Genomic DNA, 20,379 nt, shown 5'->3' on the forward strand with positions numbered 1-20,379 from the left:
TCTAGGGACATGAGAAACTCAATAACCAAGATTCTGGAGGAAACAAGACAGGAAAGCATGAAAAATTATTTAGTTACTAGGGAAGGATTTCTGCTTTTTGTAGAACTGGAAGAAGCCTATGAACTCTAAGCTAAGAGAGACTGTTAACACCCATTTTTCCCTAAGGAAGAGCTAGTGAAGGATTTCAGTAGAGCCAGAAACAAACAGTATCTGATGTAGACTTAGGGTTCAATAGAGCAGCATCCCAGAGAGCAGACATTAGGAGAGAAGTGAGGTGGCAGTGATTCCTATGACTCTAGTACACTACAGCGTGTACATCTATAGGTGTGAGTGCATATGTTGATTTACATTCAGTCTACATAGTTCTTTTTCTGGATGTGGATGGTGTTTTCCATCTAAAGTTTATTGGGATTGCCTGGGATCATTGAATCTCTGAGAAGAACCAAGTTTGTCATAACTGATCATTGCAGTCTTGTTGCTGGTTTGGCTTGTTTCACTTAGCATCAGTTTTATTTAAATCTTTTCAGGTTAATTAAAAGTTATTATTTTATTATTATCCTATTATAATTGAGAAAAGTGAGGCAAACAATGGTTGTTACTTGCTCTTACTTGCCAGGTAGTAGGCGAGTAAGGCTATATTATACTCTGATCACACTGATATGAGAAAAATTCCTTTCTAGATTCCCACCCCCTCATAGTTAATAATGTAAATTACCCTTTAACTCATAAATCCTGGTCCCTTTGAATTCCAATAGAAGATCCGGACCTGTCCCAGTCCCATCTAGATCTGAGCCAACTTTGGAGCTACACCCAAAAGCCCCTTAGCTCAAGGGGCCTTTGAGCTAAGTTCAGGCTTAACAGCCCCTTGAGCTAAGTCTCCTATTATAAAAGGGCCACACTGGGAACCCCTCTTTGCAGAGATTCCAAACATGCTGGCTAAGTGAGGACCCTCTGTTCACTGGACCCTCTGTCCAGTGCCCTCCTTATCTCTACCTTCACCTATCTCCTACTTCCAAACCCAATAATAAACCTCTTTTATCAATCTAGCTCTCCGGGCCAATAAATTCCTTTGCTGGGAACTCGTGCCTCTACTAGACCTCATTTCCTGCGTATCCATGTGCCGAATCCAAGGGGGTTGCAGAGGAGCTCTGTTTGACTCCCTGTACCCCAAACCTGCCACTAGACCTCAACTAAACCCTAATCTCATTTAGGTACCCCAAATCTAAACCTCAACAATACCACGTCTAGTTTTCGATGTGGCACCACATTTTAGGAAGGACATTATTAAACTGGACAGCATCCGGAAGATGGTGGTCAGGACATGGACTACTGACTGTTTCATAAAGAGAATCAGTTGAGGAGCTAGGAATAGTTAGTCTGGAGAAGATTTCGTGGGAGCTGAGAGTATAATAGAACAGAATATCTCATCTTCAAGTATTTGAAAAACCTTCATATGGACGAGGGTTGCAGAACTAGAAGCAATTGAAGAGAAGCTGGTTTGAGCTCACACAGTTTAAGAAAAAGCTTTTCACCTGTTAGAGCTGTCTAAGTTACAATGGGGAAACCTTTGGAACTAGTGGATTCTCCTGCACTTGAAATGTTCAAGGAAAAGTTGAGTAGCTACTTGTCAAGAAAAGAGGGAAGGGGAGAGGAAGTACAACTAATTCTCAGGCAGGTCCACATTAAATTTCCATGAAGGTTTTTTTTTTTTTCCAACTATGAGACTCTAGCTTTTCTAACAAGAAGCCAATGGCCGTGTGTAGTTCAACTAGATTAAAATGTAATTGGAAAATATTTAGTAGAATAAATAAAATATAATTAAACAGATAATATTATGAATTGGACACTGCTGTTACAACCTCTTGGCAAAATTGAGAAGGAAATCAAAAAGTGCAAGTTAAAAAAGCATTGGGCTGGGAGTCAGATTCTAGTTTTAATTTTGCCCTTTAACTTTCTGCATGATTGGCAAATCATATCCTTACTCCTGCTCTCAGTTTCCTCTTCTACAAAATGGAATTGGACTAGATGGTCCTGAGTGCACATTCAAGCCTGGACTAAGCAGAGATGAGAAAACAAACAAGCTAGGAAGACATGCAGACTGGAAGTACACATTTTTAAGGATTTACTATGTGCTATGTACTATGCTAAATACTGGAGATATAAATACAAGCAAAAAGCATAGTCAGCCTGGGCTAGTCCTCCAAATAGAGTGTGACAGAGGGTTGTTTCAGAGTGAGGAGACCCAGGTGCAGAGGGAAGTTCCAGGTGAGAAGGCATCAAGGTTATTATGGTAGTTCCTTAGTTTCCTCATCTGTAAAATGAGCTGGAGAAGGAAATGGCAAAGTGCCCCAGTATCTTTGCTATGAAAACCCCAGATGGGGTCAGAGAGTTGGACATGACTGAAAGGACTGAGTAAAAGCAACAAACACCTACTATGTGCCAGGAACTGTATTAAGTACCTTACAAGCATTATCTTATTTGATCTTCATGACAACAATAAGGAGGTACATGCTATTATTTTCCTTGTTTTATAAATGAAAAAATAAGAGATAAAATGACTTGTCTAAAGTTACATAGCTAGTAAGAATCTAAGGCCAGATTTGAACACAGAATTTCTTGACTTTAGAGTGCTTTATCTACTGAACCATTTGACTCATATCTTATTAAGCTGTGTGATTGTCATATCTTCCCAAGCACTTCTCATGAAGTGGGAGGGAAACTGTTCCCTTTACTTTAAAGGATAATCCTTTAAGATTATCATTCTGAAACTGTATATCTTTTTGATCTGTGATCTCTTTTGGGTCTCAGTCCCTCCTGGGGAAGGCATATTCCCCCAGAGAAGTTATCTTTCCAGGATGCCAGAGCCTTTGATTCAATTAGAAATCCCACTCAAAAAGCATCCCTTTGAAGTGTTATTAATTCCAGTAGGAGATCTGTGCTGGATACTGATAAGCATCTAGGCTGAGAACCTGAGTCCTGAAGTCTCAAGACTCTTTTTAAAGGGCAGTCTCTGGACTCATTCCTTGCAGCAGGCCTAAATAGCTTGCTCAGCTGCTAGGACCTTGCGTCCACTGAGAAGGCATTCTCTTCTCAGTGCCAGATTCCATTTCCCTAATAGGACTTTGCCACTATAGAAGTCAGTCTCTTAGCAAACTGGTCATCCAACAATAACCTTTCATTTTGCCAATAGTAATTTAGGATAAGTGAATTCTTTCACTTTGAACCTGCAGGCCAACCAAAAGGTGATTTTAATAACTCTCTTATTGCCACTAACCTCATCACCACCAGGAATCGAGGGGATACAAACATCATCACTCAGAGTAGAATGTGTCCTTCTCCTTCTGTGTCTTCTTCATTTTCTTCATTATTTTCTTCATCATCATTGTCTTTTTCTTCTTTTTCAAGTTCACACAGTTAGTTCATGTTAAATGTCTGAGTTCAGGTCCTCCTGATTCCAGGACTGGTGTTTACCCTAGCTGCCTTTGAGCAGGTCTTCTTAATTTAGAATCCATGAACTTCTTTTTTCTAATATTTTCATAGCTGTTTTTCGATATAATTGGAGTGCTTTGTGATGCTATGAATTTTATTTTATGCATTTAAAAATATTATTGTGATGAAGTTGCATAGGCTTTATCAGATTGCCAGAAAAGACCCAGAATGCACATAAATTTAAGAATATCTTCTAAGAGACTGGTGGGCATATTGTTTTTTAATCTTTTTATCATAGGTAGCTAGCATAGGACCTTGCACATAACAGGCACTTAATATTTGTTCAGTTGAGTTAGCAAAGAACTTAAAGATTGTATTCAAAAGACCTGGGTTCAAGTCTAGCTCTACTACTTAGTATTGAACAATGTCTCAGGAAGTTTGCCTAATTGCCCTGTCTCATTTTTCTCCTTAATAAAATGCGATGATAATAAACACTCTATATTTCATGTGAATATTATGTATGAAATCATCTTGTAAAGGAGAGGCAACCAGGTGGCATAGCAGATAGGGCATCAAACCTATAATTAGGAAGATTTATTTTTAAGATTTTAAATCCAGCCTCAGATACTGACTAGCTGTGTGATCCTGGTCAAGTCACTTAATCCTCTTTGCCAGTCAGTTTCTCATCTGTAAAATGAGTTGGAGAGGGAAATGGCAAACTACTCCTGTGGCTCTGCCAAAAAAGCCCTCATGGTGTCATAAAGAGTTAGACACAACTGAACAACATTGTGAAGACCAAAGCTATTTTAAAATGCCTGATTGTTGAAAAAGCTCTCATGGTATCACAGAGTTAGCGTTAGACACAACTGTACAACATTGTAAAGAGCAAAGCTATTTTAAAATGTTTGATTGTTATTTTATTATTATCTAGTGCACTTCTCTCATTTTACAGATAAGAAGACTAATATCTTGGGAGGAGAGATGATTCATCCAAGGTGAGAGATGGAGTTAGTCAGACAAAATCCTGGGTTTCCTGATTCTTGATCCAAAGCTCTTGACACTACCCTTTGTACCTATATTAATGCAGAATACTCAGAGAATGGCATGCTACCTATAGAAATTTCCTAAAGCACTGACAATGGGACTTTTCATCCTAACAGAAAGTCTATTGGACTTGGGATCAAAAGCTTATATTCTGTATCATCACAGATGACCATCAGTGTTATTAGAAATATAACATTTTTTAAAATAGCTTTTTATTTACAAGTTATATGTATGGGTAATTTTACATCATTGACAATTGCCAAACCTTTTGTTCCAATTTTTTCCCTCCTTCCCCCCATCCCCTCCCCTAGATGGCAGGATGACCAGTAGATGTTAAATATATTAAAGTATAAATTAGATACACAATAAGTATACATGACCAAACTGTTATTTTGCTGTTCAAAAAGAATCGGACTCTGAAATATTGTACAATTAGCCTGTGAAGGAAATCAAAAATGCAGGTAGGCAAAAATATAGGGATTGGGAATTCAATGTAATGGTTTTTAGTCATCTCCCAGAGTTCTTTTGCTGGGTGTACCTGGTTCAGTTCATTACTGCTCCATTGGAACTGGTTTAGTTCATCTCATTGCTGATGATGGCCAGGTCAATCAGAATTGATCATCATATAGCATTGTTGTTGAAGTACATAATGATCTCCTGGCCCTGCTTGTTAGAAATATAACTTTGTGCAACACTTTCTCCCTTGAAAAATGGGGATTTAATGTCTACCTTGTTTACTTCACTGGGGACACTGGAAGTAAAGAGTCCCCAAAGTGCCAAAAAATAAGTGAGTTATATATGAGCTATATGAGCAAATAGTTTTTTTTTAATTCAATAATATTTTATTTTTCCAAATACATGTAAAGATAGTTTTTAACATTTATTTTTGTGAAATTATGAGCTTCAAATTTTTTCTCCCTTCTTTCCTTCTCTTCCTCCTTTTCAAGACAGCAAACAATCTGATATAGGTCATCCATGTACAATCATTTTCAACTTATTTCCATATTAATCACATTGTGAAAGAAAAATCAGAACAAAAGGGGAAAAATATGAGAAAGAAAAAGCAAGCAGAAAGAAAAGGTGATAATAGTATGCTTCAATCTCTACTTAGTCTCCATAGTTCTCCCTCTGGATGCAGATGGCATTTTCCATCTCAAGTTTATTGAAATTGTCTTGGATTACTGCATTGGTGAGAAGAGTTAAAATTCACAATTGATAATCATATAATATTGCTGTTACTGTATATAATATTCTTTTGATTCTGTTTACTTCACTCAGCACTAGTTTATTTAAGTAAGTCTTTCTAGGATTTTTTGAAATTAGCCTTCTCATCATTTCTTATAGAACAATATTTCCTTACATTTATATACCATAATTTATTCTCCAATTGATGGATAGCCACCCAATTTGTAATTCCTAGACACCACAAAAAGAGCTACTAGAAACATTTTTGTATTTGTGCACATTTTATACCTTTTATGATTTCTTTGGGATACAGACCCAGTAGTGAGACTGTTGGATCAAAAGGTATGTGCAGTTTTAATAGACCTTTGCACTGCAGAATGGCTTAGAACAACTTTTGTTGAGAGAGTCTGCTCCCAGATCCTGAGATTGAGCTCAATCTAGCAGGGTCAGGATTGGGAAGGTGAAGCCAGGCAAAGAGACAGGTTGTCTGGGGAGATAATGGACTATGCAAAACACCCTTCTTGCTCCTGAAACACAGAATACCCGAAATGGAAAGGACCTTGGGCCAACCTTTTAATTTTTCAGATAAAGAAACAAACTTCCAGAGAGAAAAATAATTTCCCTAAAGTGATAGAGGTAATAAGCATCAGAGCCAATCCTGAACCCCAGATCTTTTGATGCTAAGTTCAACATTGATCTTTCCCCTTTGAACAAGTAGTTAAGGAGAAGAATAGTGGATAGGTGGTATCCCATTGAAGGAGGCTGGCTGATGAGATCTAATATCACATTTACTCCTCTGTGGAAAGATGGAGAGTCTTTTATCCAGTTGTGGGCTTATCCCACCGTAGACCCAGATGATGATGATATCCAGATGATGAATTTGGCCTTGATGGTAGAGACTCAGTGTTGGACTTAGAGCATATCAGAAGCCCTGTGTGAGATTCCTGGAGAGCCCAATTAGGATGAAATGATCAAGAGTAAAGATCACTCGTGATTGAAGACTTGAGAGTCCCCTCTCTATATGGTCTGAGTCTGGGCAGGAGACCACAATTATATTATGAAAGCTCTTGAAGAAATAGTAGGAGTTTAAAGGACAGGTGCTGTGGGAGAGACACTCACAGTGAACTAATTCTGGGATAATTGGGGTTGGGCCCCTTGGACAAATGAAATTTTCACAAGAACATGGCCCTTAGAGCAAATAATTTACCATTGCAGGGGAGCCACTTACCCTCAGATTAGGCTTAATTAATGTATTAATTCTTATCTTATTTAAGGGTCAAATTAAATTTCTAAGTCTCTTCTCCTTGGCAACAGAATTGGGTTCACTCTCTAAGAATGCTATTTATATAATTTTCTCTAGTATCTAATTCATCAAATAACATTAGAATTACTCCAGGCTCAGGAACCCCAAGGATGGATTTTTCTTCTTCCCTGCAGTATACTTTCTGACACCACCAGGGGGAAGGCAGGAAGCACATCAAGCAAGCAATCATAGGTACTAGAACAACCTCCCAAGAAAAATGACAAAAATGGCATCTATTCATCTTGTTTTAGTTCTCTCTGGAGCAACTGTTTCCAAATACCTACCCACATAAACATGATGACCATTCCTTGCTTTAGCAGATTTGTTCCAAATTATGCAGGGAACATTTGTCTGGAAGAGACGTGTTTGGAATGGGAGAATTATCTGTTCCCACAAGGTAAATGGGAATGATTCCCTGTAATGTTCTTCTCTAAAATATAATGTTCTTTGTGAGCAGATTCCTGGGGCTTCTGAGGCAGCCTTAGTTTCAGTTCAGAGTAATAATCACCTCAAATTCAGGCAGGAGTTAAAGTCCAAATCCTTTATTGTTTCCTTTTAAGTCTTGTCTCCTTCCTTGGCCCCTTTTAAGTCTCTTAAGGAGAGAGAGGCCTATCTCTCTCCTTGGTTCCTGCTGCTAGTCCTTTGCCTCTGCCAGCTTCAGCCTCTATCTCCCTCCGAATCCCCACCCAGCACAGAGGTGGAAAATGGAATGAATCTGACTTCACCTCCCAGAATGGGCTTGTCTCTTAGTGGGCTCCTCCTTATATATGCTCTCTTAAAAGTGTGAATCTTGTGGAATTCTAATAAGTACATTAGTGAACTAGAGAACTGTTAAATACCATGCTAAAGAATTCTAATAATTCCCTGGAAAGCTCACTCTTGTATAGCCATTCTGGGCCAAAGGCAGACAATGTATTCATCTGTTGGATAGATATAGGGGTCCTCAAACTATGCCCATGGGCCAGATGTGGCAGCTGAGGACGTTTAACCCCCTCACCCAGGGCTATGAAGTTTCTTTATTTAAAGTCCCACAAAACAAAGTTTTTGTTTTTACTATAGTCGGGCCCTCCAACAGTCTGAGGGACAGTGAACTGGCCCCCTATTTAAAAAGTTTGAGGACCCTTGGATTAGAAGTCCCAGATTTCTGATTGTCTCTCTCCACTTCCCTCCTCTCTCCCTCCTTCCCTTCCTTCTCTCCCTCTCTCTGTCTGTTTTTTTTTTCTGTCTTTGTCTCTCTCTCCCTCATTTCTCCTTTTCCCTCTTTCATTCTCTCTCCATACAAACACACACACATATGTACATTCACATATGCATACCCAGGTACATGTGTGTATATCTATATATCTACACCTTTAAGATTTGCCAAACACTGACCGTATATCATTTCACTTGTTTCTTACAACATCCTCTGATATAGGGATTACTCTACAGTACTAACTAGCATTTCTATGTGCTTTAAGGTTTGTCAAGAGTTTTACATGTATTTCATTTTATCCTTATCACAATTCAGGGAAATAAGTATTGTTATCTCTATTTTACAAATGGAAGAGATATGTGTTTTGTCCCTGTGGGTTAAATGTATCCACATGGATCTATCTAAAGGTGGCCCATGGGGTGAGATGAATAGACATTTTTATAATCTTTTCCTGTATTCTTCTCAAAGGGATTCCTGTCAGGAGGGGAAGCAGGAAGCTTGGGGTAAGAGGCTGACCACTTTGCTCTCCTCAAAGAGAGGGAGGTGGCAAACTAGAAATGTATTTATCCATCTCCTTAAATATTAATGGCCTAGGAGTAATAATTTTTAGGTACAAATTGAGTTCTTGATCACATTGTCTCCTAATAACAAATGAATATTCTAGGTAATCTATCCAAGATTTGATTTCCTTCCTACCAAATGCCATTTGCATAATTAATGCATATAACAATTAGCAAATAACCCCATTTATCCAAATTCTGATAGTAAACAGAAATCCAAAAAAATATACCTATAAGAATTTATACCAGACAATACAAAGAGAAAATGGAATTCCTCACTGGGAGCAAAAGACCTCAGCTCAACCAAGAGAGCCCTAGATCTTACTCAAGGAGAAATCCCCCCAATCCTCTAGTATTAGTTAAATTGGGACAGAAACATAGCTGAAGAACTGGCTTCTGTACATGTAACTTTCTTCTCAGAGTTCTTCTCTCCTTTTAAGAACCTGAAGAAAGTCTGCAACAGCTTTTCTTCTCAAAACTGGAAGCCAGAAGACCTTGATCTCCCTTCTCTCCCTGACAGCAATTCTGCCCCTTACATTGGCATGGAACATTGAATGATCCATCTCTACAAAGGAGGACATTTCTCAAATGGATTTTGAATCATAGGTTATGTAAATGAGAAAATGGAACCAAGTCACACAGCTAGTAAGTGTCTGAGGTCAAGTTTGAACTTGGTCTTTCTGATTCTAAGTTCAGCCTTTTATCTATTTCACTACCTCACTAACCCCCTCTTGTCCCCATTTTATAGATGATGAAACTGAATCTGGGAGAAATTAAATGACTTAGGGTTATATAGTTGTCTGAGGTTTGAGTAAAGCACTTCCTAACTCTGAGTCTAGTTCTCTACCCACTGCAGACCTAGACATTGGTGAGTCAACTATTCTTGGTGAATCAAGGGAATCCTGTTTCCCACCAAGTAATAACCTCCCTGATTTGAAATAATCACTTCTGTTCCCATAGGACTGGAAAACATTGATATTGTCATTCTTTTATGGGTTTGTTGTGGGAAAGCACTCAGACTTTGAAAATGATTGCATAGTAACTCACCTTCCTTCTTATGATTTGTGTATAAAATCTCTACCTTCCTGCAACAGGGGAGATCTCTTGCGCAGGAGAACTTCTAGTTTGCAAACTGTATTCCTCACTCTGAAAGTGATTCAACACAGTGTCTGGCATACAGTAAGCATTTAATAAATGCTTATTGACTGACTGACTGGCATGATAGATATAACATTGGAATTAGGAGTCAGGAAGACTTAAGTTAAAATCCTGCCTGAGACATTTATTGAATGGCAAGCTATTTATCCTTGATTTCCTTAGTTATAAAATGGGGCTAATAATAGCACCTATCTTATAGAGTTTTTGTGAGAGATAAATGAGATGATATTTCTAAAGTACTTTGTAAATCGTAAAGTGCTATAGAAATCCTAGATAGTTTTATTAATTATTGTATAATTACGGAAACTGAGGACCAGAGAAGGGAAATGAGATGACCTGCTTCATACAGTCACAGAGCTCATATTTACACCCTTCTCTAACTCTTCAAGAACAATTCTTTTTCTTCAAGCCTTCCTGTACAGGGTGAGACTTAATTAGAGACCCTTCTTCCCATCAGTTTTTTTGAGATCTCAAAAAATGATTTCAATGAAAATGTTGTCAACTGCTAAGGATAAGAAGGCTATCATACACAGCCTTCTCCTTTGAATGGGACATACGTCCAGTTATTCCATTCCTCTGTTTCCAGCTGCCTTTTGGACATTTTAAACTGGATGCCCCATAAGTATCTCAAGCAACATGTGTCTTGCTCATAATGAATACTTCATACTTAATAGCTTGTTGACTTGATTTATTATTGGTATGTTCCAAACAGCTCATATTTCCTTCTTTTGAACTTCCCTATTACTATTGAGGTCAATATCCTTTCAGTGATGCAGGTTCAAAACTTCACTCAGCCCACAATCAGTGTGGCAACAAGTTGCCAAATCTTATTTCTACTTTTAAAACATCTCTCAGATAGATCTCTTCCTCTCTGCTCATACAGCTACCATCTACTGTCCACCCTCATTATTTCTCACCTGTTCAGTCCAACCTGTTCTCCACACAGTTAACAAACTTGTTCTCCCCAAACCCAGATCTACTTATGTCACATATTCTTTCCACTTTCAATGAATTGTAATGATTCTCTATTTTCTGTAGGAACCTGATGCTCCTTTACATAATCTCTGGCCTCTTTACCTTTGTACTGGATGTTCCTCATGAAAATTCTCTCTCCTCACTTCTGCCATTTTGGTACCCCTCAAGATTCAGGTCAAATGTTTCCTTCTACAGGAAACCTTTCCCAATCCTCCAAGCCACTTGAGACTTTCCTTTTAAGGTTACCTTCATTTTACTCTTTTTACGTATTCTATGTAGCTATATATTTATAAATTTTTTTTCTCCATTAATACTTAAGCTTCTTGAGGGCAGGGGCTACTTCTGTTTGTGTTTTCTCCTTTCTTTGTGTCCTTAGTGCTTGACATAGTATCTGGCACATGGTAATTGTCTGACAAATATTTGTTGATTGATTTTGTTCCTTTCAAAGAACAAAGTTTAGCTCAGAAGAACTGAGGACCTAATTGGTGAGAAAGTTGGTTCCTAATGATACTTCAGTCCTACCTCCCGGAATAAGAATTTTTTATGAGGAGTGGTTCCCTACAAGTAGCAGAGATACTGATTATGGGTAGTCTAGATACAAGTAGGGGATATGAGGAAAGTGGAAGTTTCAAAGACATCTATGCATTCCCTATACATAATCTATCTGCATCCACTTTATCTGATGGTTCCTTCTATTTCTTTTGCTTACTGTGGGTAGCTTGGTCCATCTGAGGACTTTATTCCTGGAGATGAAGATCTGTTTCTTTTAGGCCTCTCTGAGTCCTCCATGTTCAGGAAGCACAGGATAACATAAGTGAGATTGGGTTTCTGAGGAGATACTTGGAATAGCAATGGAGCAAACAACCTTAATGCCACTGAAAAAGTAGTAAAAGTAAGGTTGCATGCCCTCAACCAAGCCAAGATCCTGAATACATCCATTTCCAGTGTTCTGCCTCTGTTTCTGATAATCAATCCTCCTGGAAGTATGAGTTAATCCTTGGGAAACCAAAGTGTTTATATTCTTTTGTTTGCTTGAAGTGGGCACAGCCATAGGGAATTAAACGATCACACACTATTCATTTCCTAGAACCCCTGTGTCCAGATGAAGCCTAGAGCCAGGGTCTGCCAGATATTTTATTGTTTTATTATGCACTACATTCTAATTATTATGCACCTACAGCCTAATTATAATGCACTATTTGTCTGCTTAAGAATTCTATGTGAAGAATAAATCCGTGAATATGTTTTATTTCTGTAGAAAGTCAGTTTAGTTCTACTATGTCAATATCATTGATATTCATTGAGAACACTACTTGTTCAAGAAAGTAGGCACAACTTTCAAATTAAGGGGTAGGTTTTTCATAACTTTTTAAATTAGGTATGTCTAAAACCATAAGCAAAAGTCGCTTCCACCCCATGGAGAGAAGCAGAAATGCCAAATATAAGATTTCTGACTCTCCAAGAACCTATAGAAAGCAAGGCAGGTGATCAGCAGGGGATAATGGAAATTCCCAGTGAGTGACTAAAGATGGCACCTGATGGTTATGTGGCAAATGGAGGTCATATACTTATACTACCTACTTCATAGGTTGGTATAGGGAAAGTATTAGTTCAATAAGAATATAAAAAGTTAATACCTCTGCCACTAAAGGCCTCTCACTAATGTAGAATAACTTATAATTGTCCAGGAATAGAAATTTTGCTGTAAAATTGCTAACATGTTACATCAAAAATAGAGAGACTTAGGTTCTGTGCTGGTCAGACTCTACGATAAAAGTTAGGGGGCATGTTTTTTATTGTTGTAATGTAGGCTTTGTAATTTGTGTGGAAGGTAGATTGGAGAAGTGAGGGGGAAAATGGTAGCAGAAAGGTCAAGTGGAGTGAGGATGGCTTGAACTGATGATATAGCCTGGTGAGTCAAAAAAGTCCTTTCTGCCCTTCTCCCATCAGCAGAGTTAGAGTTAGAGCATGGCACCCACAAAGTGGGTGACTGGATGGATGATAGTGCCTTGGGAACCTCACAAGTCCATTCCAAAATCCCACGGAAGGAGCTTGGACCCAAGCCTAGGACTCCACAAGCAGATGTGCCCATTGGGAAGAGATGAGGACAAACAGAACCAAAAATCTTGGAAAAGGGTAGCTCTTGTGCAGTAGCTAGAGAAAACCTTATGGACCTGAGAACATAGAGATTAAAGGATCATTTCCTCTCTCATCAAGTCCCAAACTCTTTTTTGGATCTGAGGTAGACCCTAGGGATATGGGAGTTTGAAGACCATTATTATACCATTTTTCAAGCTATGGTTAAAAATAATTCCCAAACCTAAACAACCACCAAAAAAAGGAACATATTTATTTCTTCTTTTTCAATTATAGATACCGTCATAGTCAGAGTCTAATTATTTATGAACATCATGCCCTAACATGATGAGAGATTTTATTGGCTCCATCCCTTTTAGGCAGTATCAGAGAATCATCCAGATTGACTAGCACAGATAGAGGGACTGTGCTCATTCTCCGTTGCTTTCCCAGTTCTATTCTGATTTTCCTGTTACTGACTTGGTTTTGAGGACTGTCCAGTATTTGGGACTACATTGTAGAAAATTTTGTAATCTAGATAGCTTCCAGCTATAGTGTTAGAGAGGAAAGAAGATAAATAAAAGGGGAAATGAAAGGAAAAATGCCATGTAATCAAGTGTGGAATTATGCAAATTTCTTTAAATTAAACATTCTTATTTCCTTCCATGGGGAGCATAATTTTTAAAATAAGAAGCTAAATAATATTCTTTATCTGATTGTCTTGTAACTTAATTGATGTCAAGGTTTCTGCGATCTAATAGTCACATTGATCCCAACTGATGATGCTACTTTAGAGAAAGCTAGTTGGATCAAAAATTCCTGCATTTGGAGTCAAATGATCTGAGTTTCAATATAAGCTGTGGGACCAATGGGCTAGTAATATCTTCTCTTTTGGCCTCAGTTTCCTCATCTCTAAAAAGGCGTTATTATATCTATCTACCTTACAGGGATGTTGTGCCTAGAAAAAAAAAGATTTTGCAAAAAAAGATAATGTGCTATAAAATTGAAACTCTTATTTATTCATTAATCCCTTCAACAAGTGTTTGCTAAGTATTTATTATGATATGGCATAATTCTTGCCCTCTTGGAACTTATAAATTTGAAGAAAATGAAACACAAATGCTTTACTTTACTTTTTCTGAACCATTTGAATAACTGGGGAAGTAAACTATGGCGAAGTGAGGTGTACTTGGAAATGGGTGGATTTGGTAATTGGGGAAGATTAAAAAAAGAGGAGGCCTTTTGTGTAAAGCAATATTTGAACTGTATTTTGAGAGAAGGACAGCGAGGTGGCACAGTATAGAGCTCTAGTTTGAGCTCAAGAAGACCAGAATTCAAATCTGGCCTCAGATACTTATTACCTGTATGACTCTGGCCAACTTAACTCTGTTTGCCTTAGATTCTTCAGCTGTAAAATGAGTTGGAGAAGGACATGACAAATCATTCAAGATCTTTGCTAAGGAAACCCCAAATGTATTCACAAGGAGTTGAACACAACTTTGATTCATTTGCAGCAATTATAAGCAGTTAAACAATAAAAATCTTGACAGAAACCAGGGACACTAAGAACCCAAGATGAGCAAGGAAAGAATTTGAGGCAAGGGAGGTATGAAGTACAAAGGGATGGAGATAGGAAATAGGGTGTCATGTGTGAGGAACAGCAAGTATAGCAATATAAATGAATTTGAGTATGAAGTGGGGAATAAAGTGTAAAAAGTTCAGAAAGGTGTATAAAAAGGTCAGCTTATAAAAAGCTCTAAATGCCAAATAACAGGATTTTAGGAAAAGATAGTGCATTCTGTTGGGACATGTTGAGTTTGAAATTCCCATGAGAGACATGTAGTTTAAGGTGTTCAAAAGGCAGTTGGTGATGTGGGATTTGATGTTAAGAGAGAGAGAGAGAGACTGACTAGGACTAGATACACAGATCTGGGAAGCATCTTCATAGGCATGGTAATTGCATCCATGGGGGCTGATGAAGTCACCAAGTGAAATAATTTAGAGGAAAAAAAGTAAAAAAATCTAAGACAGAGCCTTGAAGAATATTCATGGATAGTAACAGAAACAAAGAATTAGTAGAGTCTGAGAAGGAGCAGTCAGACAGATAGAACAACCAGAGTTGAGTAGTGTCAAGGAAATTGTAGAGAGGAGAATGTATCCTGCAGAACAGGTGATCAATAGTGTCAAATAATGTAGAGAGATCAAGAAAGATAAGAATTGGAAAAAGGCCATTAGATTGGGAGTTAAGATATCAGTAACTTTGGAGAGATGAGTTTTATTTGGATGCGGAAAGTGGAAGCCAGATTGTAGAGTTAAGAAGAGAAGTGAAGGAATCAATTCTAAATGATTTTCTCAAGGCTTTTGGCTGAGAAGAGAAAAGTTATAGACAATACCTAAAAGGGATAAATGGGTCATGTGAGGGTTTGAAAAGGTGGAGACATGTGCATGCTTATAAGTAAAGTAAAGAAGCCAAGAGACAGAGAGTAATTGAAGAGAGAAAAGAGGGGGAACAGAGAGAGTCAGAGACAGAGAGCAGACATACACAGAGAGAGAGAAGGAAAGGGGATGATAGTGATAATCTGCAGAAGATGAAAGGTTTTGGGGGTCAAGGAGGTTGATCTTAATGAGGAAAAGAACTGCCTATTTATGCCACAAATGGAATGGAGATGGTCAAAAAATGTTTGAGTGATGTGAAATGAGGAAGAAGGCAGAGGGAATTTAGGTTAATGTCCTCAGTTTGTTTGCTGCACTATATCCCTACATCTTAAGCTGAGAAGTAGGTAAGGGGACATTATGCAGGAGAAATGGGAAGGTTGTAACAGTCATTGTAGAGAGTAGGATAGTGAATGTATTAAGGAAAAGTAGATTCTAAATTTGCAATAGATATAATCAACAAGAATTCATGATTTCTTTCATGTCTGTTCCATAGCATATGAATAGGAATGAAAATAGTGAATGGTGGAAATAATCCAAGTTTGGGGATTGAAAAATCATGCTTAGCATTAGCACTACAGGGCAAGGATTCACAGTATGCAAAATGGTGTAGAATTGAATTGATCCCCCTATGAGCTGAAATGGGAAAAGAAGAGTATAACCAGTGCAGGGATGATGTTCTGGGAAAGGACTGAGGGATGGAGTGAGTGAAGATATAGAACAAGGGTTATGAAGCATAGAAAAGATGAAGCGATAAAAATAGCATGATGAGATAAAAGGCATTTCAATGTTCATGAATATGGAAATGAAACATTTGGGGTGAGGGCAAGACCAAGGGGTGTGAATATTTCTGTGTGTAACTGAAAGGGAATGAAGGAATTGGGAAATGAATAGATTAAGGAGAATTGAGAAATTAGGGTCCTTGAGAGGTGTATAAAAATGTATGTTGAAATGCCTTAGTCTGAGCACGAAATTGGAGAACAGAGAAGAACTGCTGGCTGGGCACTAAACTCATTGAAGAAAGAAAGAAAAGACTGTTTTGGGTGGATTGTTAATAAATAAAACCAGGATCTGGATTGGGTAATATATTTGGATAGAGTGAACCTTAAAGGAGAGAAAGTTGCTGAATGATGGTAAGTTAGTAAGAAATATTCTGACATTCCCACCACAATCAGGAAATAAGGGATTAGGAAAGAAAGAAAACCCAGTACTTACAAGTGTTGTAAGTCAAGAAGAATTTTAAGATGGCTTACTTAGAAGGCCTCAGTTAGTATTAGAAGATGGAAGGAGTGAAAAAAGGAAAAGGCTTACCGTGAAAGGAAATTTCACAGATTTTCTAATTTCACAAAAAGATGCGAATGATCATTGTTAATATGTTATTTGGTGGAACTTCTAATTAAGCCATCTTAAAATTCTGGAAGGTACAAAAGAAGGTTTAGGTAGAGAATGGGGATAAAGTACATGTATCAGATACCATGTTGAATCTCAGCTGGATAATAAACAAGCATAATAAAATAATTTTTAAATGAAAAAAATGAAATAAGATTGACTTTTTGGGGAAGATACTTTTTTATTTAACAAAATAATTATTAGGATCAAGATAGATGTACTTGATAATATGAAAATAAATAAATGTGTCACAAAACATCACATATACATTATATGTATATCTCGATATATATTTTATATATGTATATATTCGAAGCAAATAGTATTCATTTAAATATTATTTTACATAAAAGAAAAATAACAGATTGATGAAGTGTTTAATGGCAGATATGAAAGGTAAAAACTTGATAAAGAATTAACACACGTATATATACATATATGTTCGTATATATATGTGTATGTGCCATTTTCAATAGAAAATTGACCAAAGAATATAAACAATTCTCAAAAGAATTACAATAAAAATATTTTAATATATGAATAAACATAGGAAAATTGCTCCAAATCATATTAATAAATGAAATGAAAATCAAAATAAATGTGAAGTTTTACTCATGCTCAACAAATTGGCAAAGATGTCAATAATTGACTGGAAGAGCCATTTTTTCCTGTAGAGCAAAGAACTAAAAGCAAAATATGCCCAAATAAATTGTTATACATAAATATAATGATATTTCTGCAATGTGATAAGCAAAGATTGTGAACTATAAAAATAAGCATGGAAAGACATAAAATTAATCAAATATACAAATGAACATAACAATATAAATGGAGAGAAATATCAATGGATTGAAAGTGAGTGCTGTGATTTCAGTGCTCAAACTTGGCCTTGATGAGGTGATATGAGAAAGAACCTTCCTGCATCCTTTGCAGAGGTGGGTGGGTGGGTGGGACTATAGGTATGTGATACTACAAATATGTCAGTTTTGGTTTAAGCATTGGTTAGCTCTGCTGAATTAGTTTCTCCCCCCCCCCCCCTCTTTTTCATTCTTTATTGTAAAGAATGGCTACCTGAGTGGGTGAGAGAAGGGAGATCATATTGGGAAATAAAATTGATGTAAAAAAGAAAAGACATCAGGTTTTTTGGGTTGGTTGTTTTTTTGTTTTTAAAGAATGAAAGATAAGGAGCCATGGGACATTTGAGCAACCCATAGGTAGCTGTGCAAAATGACTGGGTGGGCTGTGCAACTGGATAATTCTCCTTTTTGCTAATCAGAAAGAAGCAGTAGCAGAAACTTCAAGAATCAGAGCTTGGTGGTCACATCCCTTCTGCCCTGCAGAGAATGTGGATGCTGGGGTGTCAATGCTGGGAGGCTAAGACCAATTACTTGCTCTGGCACAGCTCTTGGACCAGAGGCCTTCAGGGGTGAACTTGGGGCCAGCTGTCCTTTCCAAAGAGAAATGGGGTGGAGAATACTTTGTTGGTTTTTCAGTCCTAGGTCAATACCCTGCTTGAAGGCAGAAGGAAGCTGAAGCTGAAACGTGGGATGAAGAAGTCAGCCTTTGAAACTGTAGAAGGAAATGGAGATCAGAGATAAAACACACATTCAGATACCATCCATCCCACTCCTTATGTATCTCTGCCCCAGGCTACCATTTCCAGCCCCCATCCCTCTACTAAAACTTCTCTAAGAGCTAAGAGCTAAGAGCCATGGTGAGGATTCCAGGGACTGTTGGGAAATCCAGGAGACCTTGGGCAAAGGGTAGCTTCTCTTCCCTTCCCTTACACTACCCCTGCCCAGCTATTGCTCTGAGACTGAGATACCTGAACCACTCTGGTGGTAGCTTCTTTGGACTGGTGGTGACTGGGTTCTAGGGCCTTCCTCCCTCAGTTCCCAGTTGATCAATCACAGGTTACAAACCTCCACTTACCTCTTTATTTTTTGCTTTTGGAGGACATAGAGCAAGGATATGCTGAATAACAATATCACTTTCAGCGTCAGGAGGAAAATTATAAAGAATTGTCCAGAAATTCCCCTTTTCCTGGAGGTTAAAATGAGAAAAGGAACTATTATAAAGGAGGTGAGTAGTGGGTAATTTGTGAGCAACTGATATCACATAGTCTAGCTATTTTCTTATTCTGAGACCAATTGCATCTAGCTAAGAGTCTGGAGTCTCAGCTAATCTTCTTTCATGGGAGCCTCCTACAGTCATCCTTAGATCAACATCAATAATAAATGGATCAAAAACCATTTATTAAAACACTGTTATTAATGCACTGTGCTAAGTGCTAAGGTCCAGAGCATGGGCACATATTACAGGGAATGACTGACCTCACCCCATTATTTATGTGATCTTACTGGATAAAATCTTGTTCTTGGAAGGAGATGAGGCTATTATTGTTTAAATCCAAAGACCAAAAGAAGATCCCTTCTTTGTTACTTACTATCAAGACTTCTTTAGGAAAGTCACCCATCCTCCCTTGGCCTAATTTTTGCCATCTCTGTGACATCTGAGGGCACATTCCAATTCACATGGGTTGTCTCATAACAAGCTACCTGATGAGCCTTACTATATTTGTTTTTACTGGACAGAGACCATAATTAATCAAATTTTAAAAAAAGACATTTAATGAAATAGTATAGTGAAAAAAAGTAGCAATTTTTCTCCCTTAATCCTGGGGTCTATTCTCCCATAGATACGCATACCATCAGTGAAAAGAGTAGATACCCCAAAGGAACAAGAATGATTCGATCATACTCATAAAGAGCACAGAAATGCAAAATTTTTGACTAACACATATGTGTAGATGGGCACACACATAGTATAATTGAACGAATAAGAGATGTTGAATCAGTAAAGACACAGAAGTGACTTCCTCTAGATGGAGGAGAGGTTAGTATGAGAAGTCAGCTATCATACCCAGGGTCATTTGTACTGTAGAGAATATCGTTAGTCTTTGACCCCCTCCACCTTCCATACAGACATTTAAAAAATGGTAATTTCTTCAGAGGTAATTTTCCCTCAATGTAGATTTCTGGATGATTGCCACTGAATATGTCTCTAATGACAAGATGCCTATTCACTGCCACAAAGCCTCTTCATATCATTGACATGGTTCTTTAAGTTCAAAGCCACATGGATCCTAATCTGGTACCCTATCCATTGTACCACACTGCCCCTTTGGGACTAAGAATTAGGAAATTAGGACCACAGCCATGTTACTTATTTCCTCAGCAAACCCGAACAAATCATTTCCCCTTTGGCTTCAGTTTTCCTAATTGTAAAATAATAAAGTTTTATAATAATACCCCAGTTCTAACTGTCTGCAGTCTAATGTCTCTTGCAGTCCAAAGAGAGGTTTTTTTTTAAAAAAATCTTTATCCCTATCCCCATCCCATCTAGGATTGTGAGACCACAGTGACTCATGGACTACATCTTGAATAAGTCAGTTTTTAAGGTGACAAGATTTGCAGCAGTAGTCGCTAACCTGAGGCCCTTAGAACAGAGGTATTTCTTTGGGAGCAATTCCTGGAGCAAATTTGAAACAAAAAATATATGCTTATAGTATTCATGTATGCTTATAAATTCTACTCAATATGAAATGTCATAGAGATCCTTACTATATTAAT

At 37.7% G+C, this 20,379-nt stretch overlaps 1 long non-coding RNA gene across 2 annotated transcripts in view; it reads left to right on the plus strand.

Annotated features, from left to right (window-relative positions):
- Positions 1-20,037, plus strand: part of LOC116421725 — a 38,097-nt gene extending 18,060 nt beyond the window's left edge. For both annotated transcript variants that reach the window (XR_004232220.1, XR_004232221.1), the window contains exons 5-6: positions 4,382-4,424; positions 18,241-20,037. This is a non-coding gene — a long non-coding RNA (uncharacterized LOC116421725). The remainder of the gene's footprint in view (positions 1-4,381; positions 4,425-18,240) is intronic.
- The last annotated feature ends 342 nt before the right edge of the window (positions 20,038-20,379 follow it).

This window comes from Sarcophilus harrisii, chromosome 2 (genome assembly GCF_902635505.1).
Source record: "Sarcophilus harrisii chromosome 2, mSarHar1.11, whole genome shotgun sequence".
Lineage (NCBI taxonomy): Eukaryota > Metazoa > Chordata > Mammalia > Dasyuromorphia > Dasyuridae > Sarcophilus > Sarcophilus harrisii.